At 43.1% G+C, this 22,061-nt stretch overlaps 1 protein-coding gene across 5 annotated transcripts in view; it reads left to right on the forward strand.

Moving 5' to 3' along the window:
• Nucleotides 1-1,309: 1,309 nt before the first annotated feature.
• The window catches only part of PTPRF (protein tyrosine phosphatase receptor type F), a 201,061-nt gene continuing 180,309 nt past the window's right edge, over nucleotides 1,310-22,061 (forward strand). For all 5 annotated transcript variants that reach the window (XM_078885304.1, XM_078885320.1, XM_078885308.1 and 2 more), the window contains exon 1: nucleotides 1,310-1,564. The gene's annotated coding sequence lies outside the window, so the exon portion shown is untranslated. The remainder of the gene's footprint in view (nucleotides 1,565-22,061) is intronic.

Consider the following 22,061-nt stretch of genomic DNA (forward strand, 5'->3'; position numbering starts at 1 on the left):
TCCTCTGCCCTCCGCTGTTGTTGGAGGGCGACTGCCCAGGAGCGTCCTTCAACGAGTCTCCTCCACACACAAGGATATAAAGACCCCCCCCCTATAGCCTGTAGAAGACTGTAGGGGTCAAGTGTTGTTTGCGAGCACCTATGAAGGCCGGCACGGCGCACGAGGAGTGGTGGTGGGTGGCCAGCACCACGCCCGGCCGCCTTTGTCTTCCTAATGGTACTTATTTGAGGCTGAGTCAACCTAACGGATGGCCAGGACCAGTTCAGCTAATCTTCTCTGGCGATGTTTACACAACGCACCTACATACAATGGGACTAAAATGTATTACAGTATACATTCACCGTAGATAGAATAGAACCAGGGTGGCTCGTAGCGGTGTCACATGGACGCATGTTGTTGTTGTGACCATGCCGCCTTTATATTGTACGGCGATTGGTGGGGCAGATCCCTATAACTTATTCTATTTGTGGTGAGGCAATGGCTGGGGGGGTGAGGCAATGGCTGGGGGCTGGTGAGGCGTGGCTCGAGGTGAGCCTCACGGGGAGAGGGCGGGGCGCGCGGGGCGCGTGGCCTCGCGCCGAGGTTGGTCGCGCGCCGTTAGTTTCACGCCCTTTTTATTCACCCCCGCCCCGCTATCCCCCACCCCGCTCCACCCCGCCCCGCTATCCCCCACCCCGCCCCGCCCTGATATCCCCCACCCCGCTATCCCCACCCCCGCCCCGCCCCGCCCCGCTATCCCCACCCCCGCCCCGCTATCCCCCACCCCGCTCCACCCCGCCCCGCTATCCCCCACCCCCGTCCCGCCCTGCTATCCCCCACCCCGCCCCGCCCTGATATCCCCCACCCCGCTATCCCCCACCCCCGCCCCGCCCTGCTATCCCCCACCCCCGACCTGTTATCCTCTCACCCCGCCCCGCTATCCCACACCCCGTCTACACCCCGCCTTGATATCCCCCACCCCCGCCCCCACCCTGCTATCCTCCCACCCCACCCCCGCTACCCCCCCACCCCGCACTGCCCCGCTATCCCCCACCCTGCTACCCCCCCCCGCCCTGCCCCGTTATCCCCCACCCCCACCCTGCTATCCCTCACCCCACCCCCGCTACCCACCCCACCCCGCCCTGCCCCGTTATCCCCCACCCTGCTATCCCCCACCCCCGCTACCCCACCCCGCCCTGCCCCGTTATCCCCCACCCCCACCCTGCTATCCCTCACCCCGCCCCGCTATTCCCTCACCCGGCCCCGCCCTGCTACCCCCCCACCCCCGCCCACCCCCCGCCCCGCCCCTCGCCCCCCGCCCCACCGCGTGCGCACGAGCGCGGCGGCTTCTGGGCTCGCGGTGTTGAGCGCCGCGCGAGCCGCGGCCACAGTCGCTCCTCGCCCGCGGAACAATTCGTGTAGCCTCAAAAAGAGTTGCAATTTAATAAAATAAAAATTCCTAATAATAATAACAAAACCACTCGTGATAGTTATGCTCACGACGACGACGGCGATGGTCTCGCTGGCGTGTAAAAGTTGTTCGCGGGAGCAATGTTAGCGGCAAAGATATTTCTCGACGCCTGAGGTAATAAACAAAGTGTGGCTTTTTTTAAACATCGTACGTTTGTGGTAAATGTGACTGTTTTTTCGCGAATTTAAATGCAAAGTTAATAAATGTTTGTATTCGTTAAATGCATGGGTCGTGAGGGCAATGTTAGCATCGTCGCTATTGTATATAAAGATTTTAAACCCTCAGCAGTGCACGTGTTACTACATACGAGGGCATTCGAGTGGTACACGATGCAGCACTGTACGGACGCTTTGCGTGGAGAACATGTATATTTTTGCTTTAAAAGTAACTGAATAATTGATCACAAATGATTTAAAAATATATGGTATGAGGTGATTTAAATGAATATTTAATACGCGCCTGAAGTAATTAACATACCGTGCATTGTGAACCTAACGGGACTTTAGGTAAGGCGGGCAACTTTTATTTTCGGTGTTATTTTAAACATTTGCTTCGAAAGTAATTTGAACAAGTGTGACTCATTTATATTCACTATCCAGTAATATACTTTGAGTTTAGCCGAATACGAGTTCGAGGACATGTCGATATATATCAACGGACGGTCCTTTATTTAACCAGGTAAGATACCACCCAGGTTCATTATATATTGTGATCAACATCCTTTATTTAACCAGGTAAGAGTCCATTGATGTCTTGTGATTAACATCCTTTATTTAACCAGGTAAGATACCACCCAGGTTCATTATATATTGTGATCAACATCCTTTATTTAACCAGGTAAGAGTCAATTGATCTCTTGTGATTAACATCCTTTATTTAACCAGTTAACAGGCCACCCAGGTTCATTATATCTTGTGATCAACATCCTTTATTTAACCAGGTAAGCGTCCATTGATCTCTTGTGATTAACATCCTTTATTTAACCAGTTAACAGGCCACCCAGGTTCATTATATCCTGTGATCAACATAGTTTATTTAACCAGGTAGGAGACCATTCATCTCTTGTGATTAACATCCTTTATTTAGCCAGGTAAGAGGCCACCCAGGTTCATTATATCTTGTGATCAACATCTTTTATTTAACCAGGTAGGAGACCATTAATCTCTTGTGATTAACATCCTTTATTTAACCAGGTAAGATACCACCCAAGTTCATTATATCTTGTGATCAACATAGTTTATTTAACCAGGTAAGAGCCCATCGATATTCGTGGTTTCTTGTGACGTCCATATCTTGTTTTTAAGTCCACCGAGGTTAATTATCTCTTGTGGTTGGTGTTCTTTACTTAACCAGGTAAAAGACGCCTTCTGAGAATCATCATCATCACCTCCTGTGATTTACGTTATTTAACCAGGAGAAAGGCTCCTTTGAAATTATCCCCCTGTGACTGACATCATTTTACCAGGAGCGCCCATTGAGATTCGTTCTTCAGGGTCGACATCCTTTATTTGACCAGCTATGAACCCCATCGAGATCCCACCGTCTTGCGTGTTTGGGGCATAGTCCCTTCGCGAGTGGACTTGCACACAGTTCGTAGTAATAACGACACAGTCATTGTTGCCGTATGGAAAAACTGGGCTCTTTCATATGGTTAATGTGGATTTTACAAAGATTTTCACTCAAACGTTTTAGCAATTTCAGACACTGCGCTTTATCTTTGGGATAGCAAACAAGAGATGTTTATGACTGTTCAAGCATAATATCACTGTCTAGTTTATTACATAATGGGTTAACCGGTAATTTGATTATATGGATATAAATAGGAATGATGTAATAAAATAGGAGAATACAGTCATATTTTATTGGGTGCGTTATATATGTATCAAATATGAAATAGCATTTGTCAACGAAGGACTCAGTTGAGTCACGAGACTTTTTCAGTCCTTTATTATACACCGAGATCTTTGGCAAGTGCCTTTAATCAGTGCTTTATGTGGGGGGGACAAAAACAGTACCTGCAGAAAAACCCACCATGCATATGTGGGTATAACACTAAAGTTCCATACAGATGGGTGCGCAAACCCACTTGCTGCACTGCCATCTCCTGGCCACATTGCAATGACGTTGGTTTGTAAGTCTCGGATTTCGGTGGGCTTCACCAAGCCTTGCCACCAAAGTGCTGGAAAACAGGCGTGCACTGTCACAACAGTTTACATTTTTATAACAAAAATGTGTTTTTGTTGTAGAATATTGTGGGGATCAAATCCTGTTCAGGGGTCGGTTCTTAAAATGAATATCTGAATGATGATGATCATCATGATGATGATCACTCCGGGGTCGGGAAAATTAGCGACATCACTTCGTGGGATGTCAATGGTGGTCATCCTATGGAGAAACCTGAGCCAGCCACATAACATGTGAAACATATACACCCAGCCCATGGCTTGAATCCAGTACCTCAGCATTGCTTGCTGGGCATTGCAGTGTTTTCCAACATGGGCATCATAAGGAGTGAGAGAGAAATAATTTGTCATCCTATGCAGAGACTTAACTCCACCATGATAATGTGGAATTCCTACTGTGCTCATTGCTCCACCCCATATTTGTTTGAGCAGGGAGACTTGGATAACATCCACACTGTAAACTCCAGTGCCCTCAAAAAGTAATTAATCAGACTCAGTGTACATTAATCACTGGGAAGGCAGCGAGTGTGTGAGTGGTCTGGCCACCCTCTAGGTCTACTCAGATGACACATTCGAGTGGCACTCTCTCATCAGTGCCCAGGGTCCCCACCACTGAGTCGTGACCAGGGACTTAACCTCCAACTATCAACCTCGCGGCTGGCCGCTCGCCACCCGCTGTCTCAAGCAACATCTCCCCTGGGTGGTGATGCTTAATTTTAGAGGCGAGTAGTCAGCACTGTATGCGTGTGCATACGACTGTGCGATGCTGTTTTAATTCATCACTTGTACAATTAGTGGAGGGGAGTCATTTGTTGCAAGTAACTTTGTGTTATTATAATAAAATGACAATTAGCTCGTGCGTGTTAATGTTATACATATACACTGATAATGCACGGGGTACAGCGTTTTATGAAAATTCCCATGTTTTCCCCAACAGACCTCTGAACAATGATGTTAGTAAGCGCCTATTACGGTTGCCAAGATAGATGAGTAGTTTGATCTGCACCACAGCCAGCGCTATTGTTTACACGGTGCCTCAGATGCTTATTTAAAGGTTGAGAAACGCCAAAGACCGTGGAGCACAGTCGGTGCATGTGGCACTGGTGTTATTGCATTAAATCCATCTTATCATCTGCGATTTGCCTCACATACATCTCGTGTGAGTGGACTCTTGGAAGCGCTAAATCATTTTATCTGGACTTCGCAGATAAGGGGGTCAACTTGGAAATGGTGAAAAATTCTTGTTATAATCTGCGGATGAGTAATTACTAGAAATGGTTTCCTAAAAGCACTGAATTATTCGTTGAAGTCATGGTTCTTCTCGGATAAGCAAAGTAACCTAGAAATGGTGCCAAGTTCGTCTGATTATTTGCATTTATTTGTGGACAGGAAATGCATGGCAACAATAGGATCCACCAATAGCATCCGTCCATAACTGGCACAGGGAGCGCTGTCTTCTACTTAGTTTAAACAGCAATGGGAAATTTCAGATACTGTTTACCACTGATATTATCCGTGGGAGGGATTCATACTCAGGTTACTGGGTTATTGAGTGCTTGAACTACTGCACCACATACACACTGACAAAGATCCTCAATATAGTCTTGAACAGACTGTTGAAGCAAGTAATTTGAGGGAGCACCTATGAAAACCAACATGGGTGGGTGACCAGGACCACGCCCGGCCGCCTTTGTCTCCCCACTACTGATGTTTACAAACCAGACCAGGTACTCATATAAGGTTGAGTCAACTTAGGGGAGGCCCAAGACCGGTTCACATTCACCTATTCGTCACCGACATTGGCTGTGAAGGGGAATTGAACGCGGGTCGTGGCGCAGTGCGCCACCATACCCCACAATACACTATTCACATATGCAGACAGAAATATGTGCGCGCGCGCACACACACGGTATATATACACGCACACAAAGACTCCAAAGATCCCCTTTTATTTACATGAAATGTTGAGTACCTATTGAGATCATAACAGTGCATGAGACGGAAGTGTGGCCACAACCACGAATTGCCACCAGTGTCTTGCCAATGTTTACGCACAACACCAGGCACTTATTTAAAGAAGAGTGGACCGATGTCAAGCTCAGGGAAGGCTTTGATGCCATTTGGTACTAGTCGGGTCGCAAGGTTTACATCGCAGTCAAGAGGTCGTCGCATCCGATGCTGTTGAGGCTGTTGCACCACCGTTGCCAACATATAACCCACATATATAAACATCTCTTGTATAGCATTTTGACAGATTGTTGGGGCTAGTGCTGTTTGCAAACTCATGTGAAGGCCCAAAAGGCGAATGGTAGCCAGTTTCATGGCGGTAATTGGTTAAAAAAATGTTACCTCTTTTCTACACATGTCTCGCAATGAACATACAAGTTTACCTTTTTTTAATTCAGACATGGAGCTGCCCTGATATAATGATTAGCAAGGTGGACTTGCCACCGTTACATTTCATATTTTGGCACGGCAGTGGAAACAATGGGCATGTTTTCTAATTCCCTCCGCCTCTTGTCAATACATAAATATACAGTAAATGGTTACACCAGTCAGTTAATCCTTATAGTTCGTGTGTGGGATGAAATGTCGAGGACAGTACACGTCACCTCTTCCACAAACACCTCGCCCTCGTGAAATATACTACCTACCCTCTCGCGCTCCCTCTCGTGGAGGCACTTCCGTTTGGCTGTGACGTGGGCAATTGCAGGGCTGCATCTTTACCTTTCAAACGGAGAATTGAGGGCACGTGTTAACCACGCAGACAATTTAGGCCTATCCGTTGGAACAAAATGGCGGCTGCCTCTGAAACAAATTAGTTGCACGCACTTTGCGTGTTGTACGTTAACTCTTACAAATCAGCGCTCTCATTACAAAATTCCACTGAAATCGATTATCGATTAATGACTGTCCAAATTTATGATCGATTCTGAAACGATTATTTGTTTAAAGATGATCGTTTAATAACCCTAATATATACACACGCATACATACATTGAAACATGCACACGTATTACAAGTACATGTAGATTTTCTTTGCAAATCCTCTGCTGTATGAGACCCCCCGTCACCCATGCTATGCGGGGTCGTGGAGGTTATCGCAAACTTTTTTCACCACGCTGGACTGTAGATTGGTAAAGGCAGAGAATATAGACGCGGGAGCATAGTACTGAACAACAATATATTTTTCTACACTGCCGATTGAATGCCAAGTCATGGTAATATGATTACCCTTAAACATGGTGCAATCATACACAGTTACTGTCGTTCCCTTTTGGCTTTATGAACAAGTGTGTTTTTGCATGGTGGCCAATCAAATTGTTGTAGACTAACACTTGTTCAGATTACCACAAGGGGAACGCCAGTAACCGTGTATGATTGCTCCATGTTTAATGGTAATCATATTACCATGACTTGGCATTTAATCGCTCATTACTCTTTATGATTTCGTCAATTAAAACATTTCCATAAACAAACAACGAAACAATTGTGTTGGCAGCATTGGTTCCATGCATTTATATCATGCGACACAGCCTACTTTATCATACAAAAAAAATAAACTTCCCAGCGTAGATGTGCTGTGAAGATGGACCATCACCTGGATCGTTGCTCATTATATATGTTCTCTTTAAGGCAGAGGTCGCAAACAGGTTTTGATTCCTTACCCATACCCGGCCGCACCAGGGTCGCAAACGGGTCGGGTACGGGTAACCGGGTATCGGGTAGGGTACGGGTATCGGGTAACCCGGTTGCGACCTCTGCATTAAGGCAATGTTAACGATTTTGTTGGGCTTTTTTGTTATTTGGTTTGTACACCACTGCCAATGCAGTACCACCAAAAAATGTGTCTACTTTTAAAATACAGTAATGTTATTAAATTAACCGAATAAATTTTTATTTCATTACAAAAAATGCAAGTAATAAAGTAACATACATTAGTTTGAAAATGACAAGTTCGGTATGATTTAATTTTCAATACCACTGGTAAGTACAGTACTCAAGGTTGAGAGGTCATCACATCCAATTAAGTTAATTCCATCCCACCTCACCATTACTTCCTTCTGCCAGGTCCTGCAGCTGTTACACAACTGACACCTGACCTCCAATGACCGCTCTTACAGTCTTGCCACCATATCTGATTTTAAGTCTAACCCAAGTTACAGTGAATGTTCTTCAAAACCGCGTTTACAGTCTCATAATCAGCAACTTAAACCTTTAGCTCTGTAACTGATGATTGCTGACCTCTGGGTGCTTCTACAATGCCCGTCTCGGTAATCTGCATCTTGCACAGGTGATCCTTATGGCGGTACCCCGGGGTACCAAATAATACAAAATTGCCGAGGCAATTAAATATTTTATTTCTGGGACACTATTTTTTCCAGGGGTGTACATAACGCCACGACTGGGGTACCAATCAATCCGATATCAGTGCTACTCCGCGATGTCGAAACGCAGCGAGGACGATTGCGCTGAAACCCTGAACGCTCGTATGCACCGTGGTGGTGCATCGTGTACAGCTCGTCGAGATGAGTCGATTGCCGCATCGCCGACCATCAGATTATGCGAGAGCCGGAGTACTGCGGTTCCCAGGGTTACCGACATGAGGTTCATGTGTCCCACCGGTAAAGACCTCCCCTTTTCCGGACACGTATACAATGCGCCACCACCCATTGCAAACTCACTTCCGAATGCCTTTCTACCACATTCTATGCTCCATTTCAAAGTTTGTCAGCTGTCCTATAACATTCCTAATACACTCTATGCACCAGTACTAAAATGTCAGAATGCTTCTTTTCTGTTTGGTATGGTAAAGTTCAACAATATATAAAGTATTTCATTGTTTTACATAGTAGAGAACTTCAATTATCCAGTAATTCACGAATGCCTCTAAGCAGAAGATTTGCAGTTCGCGGCACCTCTTAATAAGGGGCACACCACGGCAGATTGAAAACACTTCGCAAACCCAGAAACTCCGATCCGTAGAAGTGGACGCGGTTAACAGAGCTGCGGGAATGAAGCTGCAGATAAATGCAGAGATGAGGTTCTGATACATTTTTATTAAAAATGTGCGTTCTTTTGCATCTGCGAAGCTAGCTGTGCTGATTGGATTTGTTCATTGGAAAAGATTGCAACAGTTTAATGGATCACCCTAATCACTTTGGCTGGGCGGTGTTGTATATTCTGAAGACTGTTCTCCGATGGTGTCTTCGTACGATAATTGGCCAAGAGACTGGTCTCTGATGGGCCTCTAAACAACTGGATGACCATTGGTACAGTATTACCTCGATATGCGTATTTTCAATAAACGAATTTCGCTATAACAAACTTTGGATTAATTACCATTGTTTTAACCAGAAATCTAGAAATTAAGTTAAATTATAAATAATTGCACAAAAATGAATACGTTAATAGATATATGTTACTATATAAATACAAATACAATTGTAATATATCAATTCTTGAGCGTTGTGCATCGCGATGTTTCTTTTCTTATAAATTTTAAGATTGTACAGTATGAAATACATTATTTTCAAAATAAATAGTTTACATTATGAATTGTAAGTTATGAAGTTTGTGTAGTATAAAATGGTAAGTTACTAAGGCTGGCAGTGCATCGTAATAGTACTAATGTTATAAATTATTCAATTATGCGAAGTTTCAATATACGAATATAGCTCCAGGAACGCATCTATTTTGTATATCGAGGTATTACTGTGTTTTTAGACAACAGTGATGGGATTGCAAGACAATAATCGACTGACAGAGATCTCTCTTAAGGGGTCGAGATACAGCAGACAGATTTCTCCATAGCATCTTTATTTAAACCCAATAATTAAACATCCCAGTGATGCTGGATTGATCCTCATCATTTTGATGAAACCCTAATAACACAATTCTGCGGAACGTGTGTCTTGTAAAGACGCTCCTTATTAGTGTTATCATGACTTGCACTCTCATAATCAGCACCACTAATTGCTTCTGCCACAGTCTTTCTGCAGCCCTGAAACACAGCACCTTTTGCAATTTCTCAATTTGCGGTTACTTTTGTCCCCCCCCACCACCTCCTTAATTGCATTTAAATATGTCGTGCTTGCATCAACATATTATAGGATGAATACATTTCCTTTTATAATTATGACAGCGAGCATTGCATCACCTTGGGCCAAAGAATGGCCTAGACAATTATATCACAGAACTACCTTTGATGGCCTTTCAACTGGCCTCTTTATGCATATAAAGGACACGCCGCTGTAGTCTATTTTAATCGCATTAGCTAAGTGGAAGCTATACGAACAATAACAATGCTGCAGTCGTAGCAGAGACCTGGAGTAAAGGATATCGAGTGATATTGACAAATCGACATACATTGATTCACCTTCCCACGATTCGATATATATCATTTGGGGTCATGATTTTATTTAAGAATAGATTATTTTAGTCCTATTTGTATTGTATGATTTGTATCATCTTGTGTCATTGTTTACACGAGATTGAATGTGACATTTACATATGATTTGCATGTACTTTTCACAAGTCATGAATAACAGATATATAGATGTTCAATTCAATGCATGTATCTTGAGCGTAAGGTTGAACTTATAGTTTGTTGGGTTACTTAGGGGTCATGCACTGAGCTGGCACCATTGCGGCTCTAAGTTCGAATTTAGGCAGCTATCAATGGGTTGAGCTGGATTCTCAAGTGCAGTGAGTTGATTCTATAATTACAGGCAGCCCTCTACGTACGAATACCCGACTTACAAACATCCGCACTTACGAACCAGCTTCCATGAGATTTTTTTTTATATCAAATGCAAACTCGCACTTACGCATTGAACCGCATAACTATTTTCTTCAGCGGAGTGATCTTCCGCGATATGTAATGAGTCACAAGCCTCCCGCTTGGAGTGTTTGTGTCTGTGCGCGCGCACGTGTGTATTTTGTGTGTGAAAGTGAGTGTGTATGGGGAGCGGTGATTAGTGCGCTGCGCTACGAACCCAGCGACCCGAGTTTGATTCCCGCTCACACCAGTGACGATTATTTGAACCAGTCCTGGGCCTCTCTGAGGTCGACTGTGCCTCAAATGAGTACCTGGTGCGGTGTATAAACATCACCACTGGGGAGACAAAGGCAGCCGGGCGTGGTGTTGGCCACCCACCTCATCATGTCCCGTGCCAGCCTTCATAGGTGCTGCTCGCTAACAGCACTTGCCCCAACAGTCTGTTAAGGCTATACGGGTGATAGTTGCCCTGCAAACGGTGTTTGATGTCAATCAATCTTGGATTCTTATTTGGTAATATAATGTTAAATGGAAAAGGCCAAATTAAGTGGCAAACACGATGTAATGTGATGGTTGTTGCAAAGTAATTTTTACCTGAGCTAAGGCCATCAAAACACCACACTTGAGAATACAATTTAATCAAGGGTGCCTGAACCTTCGATTTGAACCCATGATCTTAGCAGTACAGTACCAGCTTTGTGCTTCCGCCCTTATGAACCCCCCTAAAGCCATTTGGCTACCTCTCATTGCATCTTTAGCAACTATCTTCCCAAGGTGTCACTGTGGTCAAGATGTGTAAGTAAAAATCCGTCGGGCATGGGTTCAAATCCCAGCTAGGGGCTGACTCTAGATTGTTATCGTCAGCTTGATGAGGTCATGACAATTGGTACCATTTTGCAGAATTTCATCGACTGCCATAGGAATGCGGCATCTTCGCTGCTGGCTCACGACCATCAGTGGAGATGAGCATTGCTCTGTGGATTATTTGAGCAGGGAGAGACTTTGCTTAACTGTGTTATATGCAATGAACGTACTCACATCTATATTAATTGTAGATAATAACCTGAGACAGCAATCATCCTTTAAATACTGTTTTCCATTGGTTATAATTAACAAGCCAGCCATCCGGTGCACCGTCCAACCTCTATGCCTACTCAGCCGCTGCACTCGGCATATGTAAAGTAATAATAATGCACTTAAAATGATAATGCTTGGAGTAATAAAACATGGGCCGCACACGTTGGGGGAGCTTTAACGACACTGTGAAACAAGCCCAATTAACACCCCGGTATGAACATAGTAATTGACCGTCTGTAAACCTGCCACCTCATGCCCGTATAGCCTTATGTGTAACCCTTTCTCAGCCAAGTTTCGCTGATTTGACTCACCACGATCCAATTAATCGTATTGATTTTGGATCATGGTTCAGTTTTAAGAATCAATGTTTTTGTCTGCATCGTCTGTTAAGTAATGTCTCTCTTGTCTGGATTATTTGTTGCAAGGGTATTGTCTCTCTTTACGGTATTGCTTGTCTAGCTTATATTGTTTGTAATCACTATATCACCTGTACATCTGTTTTCACTGTCATATCCGTGCGTCTGTCTGGTTTGTACAATCTAATTTCTACCGTCTTGTCCGTACAGTCATTGTTGTCTTATAAATTATGATATGTAATATCTACTTTTTGTATCATATTTTAATTTGTCTGATTTGTACACTGGCAGTATATTAATGTATAGTTTGTACGATTTGCAGTGTCTTTGTATTGGCTGCCTTGTCTTCTGTCTCAGCATTACTCTCCATCTTATCTCTCTTCTGTCCAGTGTGTTCCCACCATTTACATGAAGGCAAATAAATGCGTAACATGTGTATGAAGTGAAAATGATCAATTATTACACGAAATTTGCAACCTGTGGGTTGTGAGAGTAATGATCTATTTGAATTGATTAATTAGAAAATGTTTAGGGATGTAAAGATTTATCATTTAGAGGCAAACACAACCCAAAAACACAACAGCTCTTCTCTAGCACCTACACACTTCGTCTGTTGCCCCTAGGGTATCCAACATGCATTTGAAGCTTTGTTAAATTACTGTTAAGACGCATTTGGGTGTTGTCAAAGTGCTGTATCGATATCACTTCATTGACAAATTTAAGGGAAATATATCACTCTCAGTTCTATTATGACATGCCAGTTTTTTCACTCGCAAAACTTCAAGCTGATGTCAGACAGCCAGGGACATACAGCCCAGTTAAATATCTCAAAGACAGAAGATGTTTGTTGTTATGGGTTGCGTTGTCCTTTAATTAGCTTCTACTGGCTGTACAGTTCAGGAAGAGACATTTCTTCACCTCATGACAACACGCTAACAATACTTACAATGTTATAATTGGTGATAAATGCGGAAATCTTGTAGACTACAGTATATAAACTAAATCAAAGTGTTGTAAAATTTTAAATCATTCTAGCGGCTGTGTGTACACGTGGTGGCACTTTGACAGCCCCCACATCCATCATTATAAAGTCTCGCTTCATTAAAATTAGCATTTAAATTGGAGCTAGAAATATGCGTTATTTTAGCGAATGAAAAATGACAGCAAAATGGTCAGTCTAAGAGGGGGGGGGGATACATACTTCATAGTGGCTGACAATTCTGTTGTACAAAAAGAGAGTAAGCTCTACTGATTGCTGGAAATTATCTTTGGACCTTTGACTAGACGCTGCATTCCCATTGCTGTTCAAAAGTGAGTCACGTGAAACGAAACGACATGTATCAGACCGTATTCGCGAGCACAAGGCAGATTTGAAACACGGCAGGACGAACTCTTCCGCCGTGGCTGACCACTGCTACAACGCTGTGGGCTCTCATGATATTGTTTTCTCCGATACCAAAGTGCTCTGCAAGCCATCTGGACACCATCAAAGATTTGTCCATGAAGCCATCCAGATATACAAACATAGACATAACTTCAACCGAGAAGATGGATTCAAATTGAGCAATCATTGGAAGAATGTTATTAACCAAGTTAAACCTTAGCTGCCTGAAAGTTTATTTTCATATCCGCATCTCCAGTCTTTTACTCCCAGCCCTGCTCACTCCCATCACTTGGAAATTTGCCGTGCAGTGTTTCGAGCCTGCAGAGTTCTCTCCCAACCCCCCTCCCCCCCAACGTGTCACAGTTTTAGGTCACCCTTTAGGTTGAGCTTTAGGATCACCCTTGCCGCTCTCCTCCAGCCCACGCCCCGCCCCCACACTCACCCTGGCTCCTCCCCCCCCCAGCTATATAATCCCTTGTCACAGTCATCTCTTTGGTATACTTCAGCGATTGTTTTCGCTGTGGTTGTCCCCGCCTGATGACGGACGCTTGTGTTGCGCCTGAAACGTCGTGTTTTCTTTTATTTTTATTTTCTCTGCCTGCGTGACTTTACCGAAAGAACCAAGAGTATAGTGAGTCACGTGTTAAAGTAAAGAGCTAAACCAAAAATTAATTGGATAAGTTGTTTCAATCAGTTTAGCTGCTGCATGTGCTTGCTGATGGTGCACGTGGAATGAATGCACTCATTAAAGGGGTGACCCAGCCTAAAAAGTAAGCAGCTCTTCTCCAGTAGCTACACACTTAGGCTGTTTCTTGGGTTGCTTGGCATGAGTTTGAAGCTTTGCTCATGAGAACAAGGATGAAAATGCATAGATTATGTAATGCTTTCCAACATGTTTGTCCTTTCAAGTGTTTTTTTAGAGAACATACCACGGTCTTGATTTGAAGCTTTCGTGACTGCAGGAATCCATACTCTTTGGTTCTTGTGGTAAAGTCACGTAGGTAGAAAAATAATAGATTACGACGTTTCGATCGCAACACAAGCAATCGTAATCAGGTGGGACAGCCACGGCAAGAACAAACTGCTGAAGTAGGCGAGAGATCTGCCGATCTTTCCAATGCTGCTGCTGTGGTCCACTTTACTCCAGTGACCCGGGTGCTGCTGCGGGGTCTACTTTTTGTCCCGCCTCCTTCCCCCCCCACTTCTCTCTCCCCCCCTACTGCCGAGTCCTATATAACCTCGTGCGACGGCAGATCTCTCGCCTACTTCAGCAGTTTTCTCTTGCTGTGGTTGTCCCACCTGATGACGATTGCTTGTGTTGCGATCGAAACATACCACAGGTTAATGACATTATTTAAACTGTTAAGAAAAGTAAGTGGGCTTGGGCAGGACACGTAACTACAAGGGAGGGACATCCACAATGGAGATGGAGTGATACTATCATCTCTTGTGCAGGTGCTTGGTGGATTGTTACATTGCAGGACTGTGAGAGATGACTTCCAGTAGCGGATCGATCAAAGTTGATGGGGATAGTGATGAAATAACGTTAGCGTTAAAACTAGGTAAAGAGATGATTTCTTACTGCATGTCATGTTGCAAGATGACATATGATACGTGATGTCGCGAGGTGATGCTCCTTGTAACCATGAGATTGGATATGCATGTTGCACGTGTGATGTAATTCCCAAGGAAACCAGATAACCTTTTAAAATGTATTGCCAATTTTTGGACAGCTCTTTTGATACTTTTTCCCAGTAATTCCTTAGCAGCAATACAACTTTTTCATAAATGTAGTTAATATTGGAAAATTTGCTCATGAGAGTGACAGTGATCCCTCCACGACAGATAGATAAATAAACATACATTTATATACATAGCTAATGTATTCCAGTTTCGTAAGAAAGTGCTCTAAACACTTTAAAGTTACGGTCAGGCATTATCACATTTTCATTATTGCAGCAGTGTTGTGACGGTGAGAATTCTGTGACGACAGTTTTAAAGTACAAATATCCCTCGATTTGGAACGTTTGGTTTACGAAATTTCGCCTTAACGCAATTGACAACTTATGGACACTTTTCAATTAACGAAATCGAATTTTTGCTTGAACGAAATTTCACATGGCACATGCGGCATTAGATTAAATAAGAAGTATCGGGGAGGCTGCGTCATCCATACGCTACAGCGTCATGGCATACCTGCAGTGCAACAGTGATGCCTCCACATCACCATTCCAGTCATTCCAACATGCAGCAGATCTTTTGGTGAATTCCCTGAAAAGGTACATTATTTTTGTTTAAAATAAGTTATTATTTAATATTTTAATATTGTGTCCGTCGTGCAGGGAGGGGCTGGGTGGGGAGGGAGGGGCTGGGTGGGGAGGGGAGGGTGGGGCTGGGTGGGTAGGGTGGGGCTGGGTGGGGTGGGGAGGGGCTGGTCACCCCGTGGTGCCCTTATAAAACTCAACGTTTAACCTACTCACGCCGGCTTGTGCCCGCCCTCACAGTCGGGGATATTTGCGGAATACACCACGCCGCCGTTGACCCTGGCCATTGACCGAGCAACCCAACGTTCTTTCCAGCTCCCTCCGCAGGAATGTGTTTTATGTATGGCCATACGCAATAATATAATAGCACCACTGTGTGTGAAGTCAACAGGAGTTATACTAAACTAAACTATTTTTTATTTTCCCAGATAAGACCCCCTGAGCTATATAGCTCTTTTTCAGAAGCGACCTAACCACAAATGATAGCTCAAAGAAGTGGCTTATGTTGAAAATGATTGCAGCAAAATATTGTAAACGCATATTTCTGAATATGGAGGGAAATAAACGGAGGACCCGGAGAAAAATCTACACGACAACTGGGAGAGAGACATGCAAACTCCAAATATACGGGTGTTAGGGTCGGGATCGCACCCACGACCTCCTGCATACCAGGCGAGGTAATTAATATCTGGCCTCCGTGGCACCTAAATAATGTAGAGGGATTAATTCATCTTCTTGGTTCTTTTGGTAAATTCACGTAGAAGGGAAGTAATAAAATAATAAAAATAAAACATAATAAACGACGTTTCGGCTCCAACGCAAGCAGACGGCTGCTTGCGTTGTAGCTGAAACGTCGTGAGAATTATTTTATTATGTTTTATTTTTATTATTTTATTATTTCCCTTCTACGTGACTTTACCGAAAGAGCCAAGAATATGAATCCCTGCAGTCACGAAACCTTTAAATCGAAATTTAATGTGGAGGGATATCCCTAATTTGAGAATGTGGAATTTCCACCACTCATTCCAGACTGCTAACTGGAGGTGAACGTCTCCATGTGATTTTTTGAGCAGGGAGACACACACTCTCACTCACAACTCGGCACACACACACAGTGTGCTCAGTGCGGTAATTACATTGCAGTTGAAAGACCAATTCTGCAATTCAGAGCGCTAGATTACATTCCCGGATTAATTGAGGCTTAATTCAGAATTAAATGGCCTGAATTAATGTGGGTGCGTGGTGACTATGCGTTGATTTTATCAGCCCAAACGATCTACTTACGGGTTACTCACAGCCAGTAATTATGTTGGATGTGCCAGATACTATTGTACGTTTCCTTTTCTAAGAGTTGCCTGTAATCCAGCTACATATGTACAATACAATGAAACTCATATTATTCATGGCGATGTGGTTTGTGCTTTTGGCAGATCCTACTATTCACGTTGATCACCAGCAATGACTCCTGTTATCCACACTGCTGTTTGCGGATAAACATGGTTCGCAAACATTCAATCACATCCGGGTCACTCCTGTCACCTGTGAAAAGTGACGGATAATAGGATGGTTTTGGCACTTGTGGGTGACTCATTCTCAGATAAGCATGGATAATAGGAAGAGTTAGGCACCACTTCAAGGTTACACCTGTTACCTCTGAATAAGTGAAGATAATAGGAAAATCAGACTATGGATATGAATATTGTATGTAGTTAAATTCAGATAATAAAAGTGAATGAGAGGTGGGTAGACCTATACATACACATACATGATGTATAATACACATAGGGACATAACACATAATGTTTGGCCCTATGTCGATCCACTACCAAATGAAGGCCTTTCCTTGCCATATTGGCCATGGGATTGCTTGACAACATTTTACCAGGTTTGGTGGGAGGGCCCGATTACGGTTCATATATTAGTTTCCATTGTTATTAGCTGTAGCAGGCAATCAATCTCAGGTTACTTTGATTATAGTAGGGTTGTTAAACAATTCATTTTTTACCAGCTAAGGCCCACTGAGCTAAGTAGCTCAACAAAGTGGCTTATCATGTGGAAATGTATAGCAACCAAATACTCTAAATGCATGTTTCTAAATGTGGAGGGAAAAACCGGAGGACCCAGAGAAAAATCCACGTGACCACGAGGAGAACATGCAAACTCCAAATATGCAGGTGTCTAGGTCTGGATCGAACCCACGATCTCCTGCATACCAGGAAAGAGAGTTAAAATCTTGCCACCATGGCAAGATGTTAACTCGTAACCAAAATGTCAACTGTATCTGTTTTAGAATCAATTACTAATTCCAAAAGTCAGGAATTGGTAATCGTTTCCAGTGGACTTTTAGTTATGAATGCACTCACTGGCATATGTGTGAATGTTCAAACGGCACAGCTGTCTAAGTCACCACATGGTACACTTGCCTTAATTTCTCAGTTACAAGGTAAAGCTGCAGCCCTGAAATTCCTTTCCTAATCAGAGGGAGCTTTAGAGGGTATTTGGTCTACACTTCCACACTGACCAAATGTCTTGGAAGAGGTGGGTGTACCCACACGTTACCCCACCACATGTTACCTACCAATCTACTAACTGGTGTACCCATTTATACTTCTGGGTGAACAGAGGCAAGGTGATGGAAGAAACATGCACCCATTGTTTCAACTGCCGCTTGGGATATCGTAACGAACTTGGACATGTCTACAGTGAAACTTGTGTTATCCAATACTCTATCTTTACACCACCTTCCTATTATCCGAGCCATCATGCAGGAAAGCAGTGATCCAGAAGTGAAGGCACATGTTTTCTATTATCCACGATTATCCGTGGCTAGAGAGGATTTACCCTTGCAAAGGTGTGGACCATGCGCGGATCTCCAGCAGTGCGAAGTACATCACTGCCAACGAATTATACGTTGCTGATGAGGTTTCGCAGCCCTGCTGGTTTTGCGGTGGTGGTGATATTGATGAAGGTAGCGATGGTGGTGATGGTGATGATGATTATGGATGAATGGCAGTGATGATTATGACGATGATTTGTGCTGGGTATTACGCTGTGCTGGAATGACTCACAACTGTGCTATGTCGGGATGACTCAGAGTATGCCCTGTAATGTCAGGATGACTCGCATGTTGTCCCGCTATGTTGGGATGAATCATCCTATGTCCCGCTATGTCGGGATGATTTTTTACTACAGTATATCCAGCTATGTCGAGATGACTCATACCATGCCCTGCTATTTCGTGATGATTGATACTACATTCCCAAATGTCGGGATGAATAATACTGTGTATCATTGTGTTCAGACGATTCCTACTTTGTCCTACTGTTTCAGGATGACTCCTGTGCTGTGTCCTGCTGTGTTGAAAGATAACCTGCGATATCCTAAATGTGTTGGAAACATGTCAGGGATAATGCTGATGATCATGGTAATCATGACAGTGTTAGTGATAATACTAGTTACACTGATGTGTGAATAGGAGTTTCCTGGAATGTATTGCCATGGTAACGATAACAATACACTTATGCAAATACAAGGAGTACCCAGAATTTGCCATAAAATTCATAATACTACCTTTTCCATGGACATGACCCAGGGGATGGCCTGCATAAAGAAAATGTGCATAAAGAAAATTATACATATCGAAAGGTAGCCACCCACTTTTATTGAGCACATCAAATTTGATTAATTCCAGGGTCAAAATAATGTATTTTCTACGTTTCAGTGCAAATAAAAGTGTGTGTATTGAAAAGTTTGGTTTTTTTTAAACCCTTTTTTTATACTTGTTGCTCTCGCCCCAAGGAACAGAGAATCACAGTGGCCGCTCCGGCGCGATGACGAGTGGCGATATAAGCACTCCTTTCATTGGTCATAGGTTGGCCAGCAACAGCCGCTGTCATTGGACCAGACGTTTGCCGTCGTAGGTGGGGGCGACCATTCGTGATTTCAAACGAGGGGGGGGGGGTAAAATGTACAGTTATTAATTATTAAAATGTAGTTAAAAACACGAAGAGGACCACGATGGCCGGGACCTGGACCGTTTTTTTAAAATTAAATCTTCAATTGTCAGGCGAGGCGAGTCTGTGAAGAAAATTTCAGCTCGTCAGGGTTCGTAGATCGAAGATATGCATCAAATATTCCAAAGAATATGAACAGACAACACGGCAAGTTCAATAAAGTGTGTAATAATAAAAGTGTGTAAACAGCTTCAATAAGCATTGACCAAACATCACGGGCAGGATTTTAATTCTTCAGGTGACCCTTGAGACTTGGTGATGACTGACTGCTTTTTGTGAGTACAGATTTGGGATTACAAGATAAAACTATGTTGTCCTGCCGTGAGTGTTGTATCTTGAGACAATATTTATGTTTTGGCAATGCCATGCAGTCTGGAATCATGCTGAAATTCATCGTGGTGAAAATAGCTTTATCTTGCGCAAGGTTTTATTCAAAAAGGTTATTTACTACAATTATTTTTGCTCATAAAAGTATTATTAAAGTACGCTACTGCAATAAGACAATTTAACAGAAAGCGAGTTAAGCATCTGGAGCCAGATTTGCATGATGGTGAATGTAACTGTGGTTTTTTGTGAAATTGGTCTGATGTTTCCATTACCAGCAATGGATAAAATCAACCATCATGATGTGTTTTTTGGCCAATTAATCAATATGTGATTCTGACCGCTAATGTACAAACTATCACACATTTTACTCATGATGATGTGTTAGAAATTGGTCCCAAATCTCATAACAATGTGTTTTTTGCTCTTTTATACTTTTTTTTAATGGAAGCTTACTACAGGGATGACTCCATGAGAATATAAGATGCAATAATATAGCATTGTTATGGATAGGTGTTGTACCTTATACTTAGCAGAAGTGCCTCTTACTGATAATCCTTATTCCAAACCAGCCTAGTAGTGTTTTGGGAAATATCAAGTGAGAAATTAAGCCCTGTGTGTATATACAGTATATATGCATATGGGTGTCAATGTTTCTGTTTGTCTCTACATGTGTATATCGGTATGTATCTGTGATTACGTGAAATGTTTGTGTGTGTATGTCTTTATCTGTGTGTTTATGTGTATCTATGAATGTAGCTACTTGTGTGCAAGAGTCTGTACTTATCTATAACTGTGTTTATATTATCTCTTTGCGTCCATAAAGAACATGAAGGCTCACTGGGGCAGTACGTCCACTCCTGCTTAGCAGTGCCACCAGCCTCACGTACGTAGCCTCCTGGTGGATCCTCTCGGATATTAGGTGCTGATACAAAGCTAGAAAGGCCAGTGTAGCCACACTACCATGTGCATCAGGCTTACGATGTGGTTTTGGCAATTGGTGAGGGCAGAATAAAATGTCCAGCTCGGAAATAATCTAACACCTAATACACACAATAAATTAGATGGCGCGTAATATATTCTACAAATTATAATAAAATAAATGATACAAAATTACATAATCATCTATGATTACAGTGATGTGATACAATATGTCCTGTGCACATCCTCGTTTGTATGATAAACTGTGTATGGGAAGTGTGCTGGCCGGGGCTGATCTGGTGTACCTGCTAATTTGGTTAGTCCTGAAGCCAGTGGGTAGTGTAAATTGGGCCTATGTGTGCGTGCGTATCAGTGTGTCTGATTTTGTGTATGTGTGTAAATATATTTTGGTTGCGTGAGTATATTTATATCCCGGCGACCCGAGTTCGACTCCTGTTCACAGTCATCAGTGATGAACATCTCAACTGGTTTCCGCCTGAAATAGTGTGGTTTGTAAAATCAATATTGTGGAGACATAGGCGGCCGGGTATGTGCCTGTAAACAGCCCTTGACCCAACAGCCTGTTAAGGCTATTGGGGATCTCTCTTATCTGTGTGTGTGTTTTATCTGTACCTATATGTGTTTGAGTGAGTCATGTGATTTCACAGGACACATTATCAAACATTCCTCATAGCAGATGCTATTAATCTCAACTACTGCTTTCCAGTCACAGTGCCTAGAAGCCAGTGTGCTTTATAGCAGGATTCTGTAAAAAAACACTTTAAACACCCCCTTAAACAGTTCCTCTGGCACCTTTAAAATTCCCGTGTATTGAAGGTTATTTCTGGTGCTCATAGAGGTCGAAGGCACCATTAGGTTTCACTTTTCCCTTTTTTCAAATATTTTGTCTTTCCCTAAATTTTATTCCAACTATTCTATTATCCTTTCATGAGACCAATTAATTTCCATTTGAAACTCGAGCAAAAAGCAGTTGTAATGTCACTTCAGGTGTCTCTGGAAGATGTCAGAGAACTACTTTAGTGGTGTCTTTAATTTGCTTTAATTGCTTTTTGTGTTTAGTTTGTTGTCTTTTTCCCGCACCTCCAATTAGCACGGTTGGCTATGTATGGTGCGAAAGACAAACATGTACATCATCAGTTTTTCTTTCCGATTCCGTTCCGATGACATACGTGTAAAATAAAATAACTTTATCGGTACCAAGGCTCCCACAAGGCCACGCGGGAGGGTATGTCACACATTTGGGCGCCAGCTATCATAGAGTGCGGTCGTGTCGCTACAGTTCTCTGC

The sequence above is a fragment of the Lampetra fluviatilis genome, chromosome 3, assembly GCF_964198595.1.
Source record: "Lampetra fluviatilis chromosome 3, kcLamFluv1.1, whole genome shotgun sequence".
Lineage (NCBI taxonomy): Eukaryota > Metazoa > Chordata > Hyperoartia > Petromyzontiformes > Petromyzontidae > Lampetra > Lampetra fluviatilis.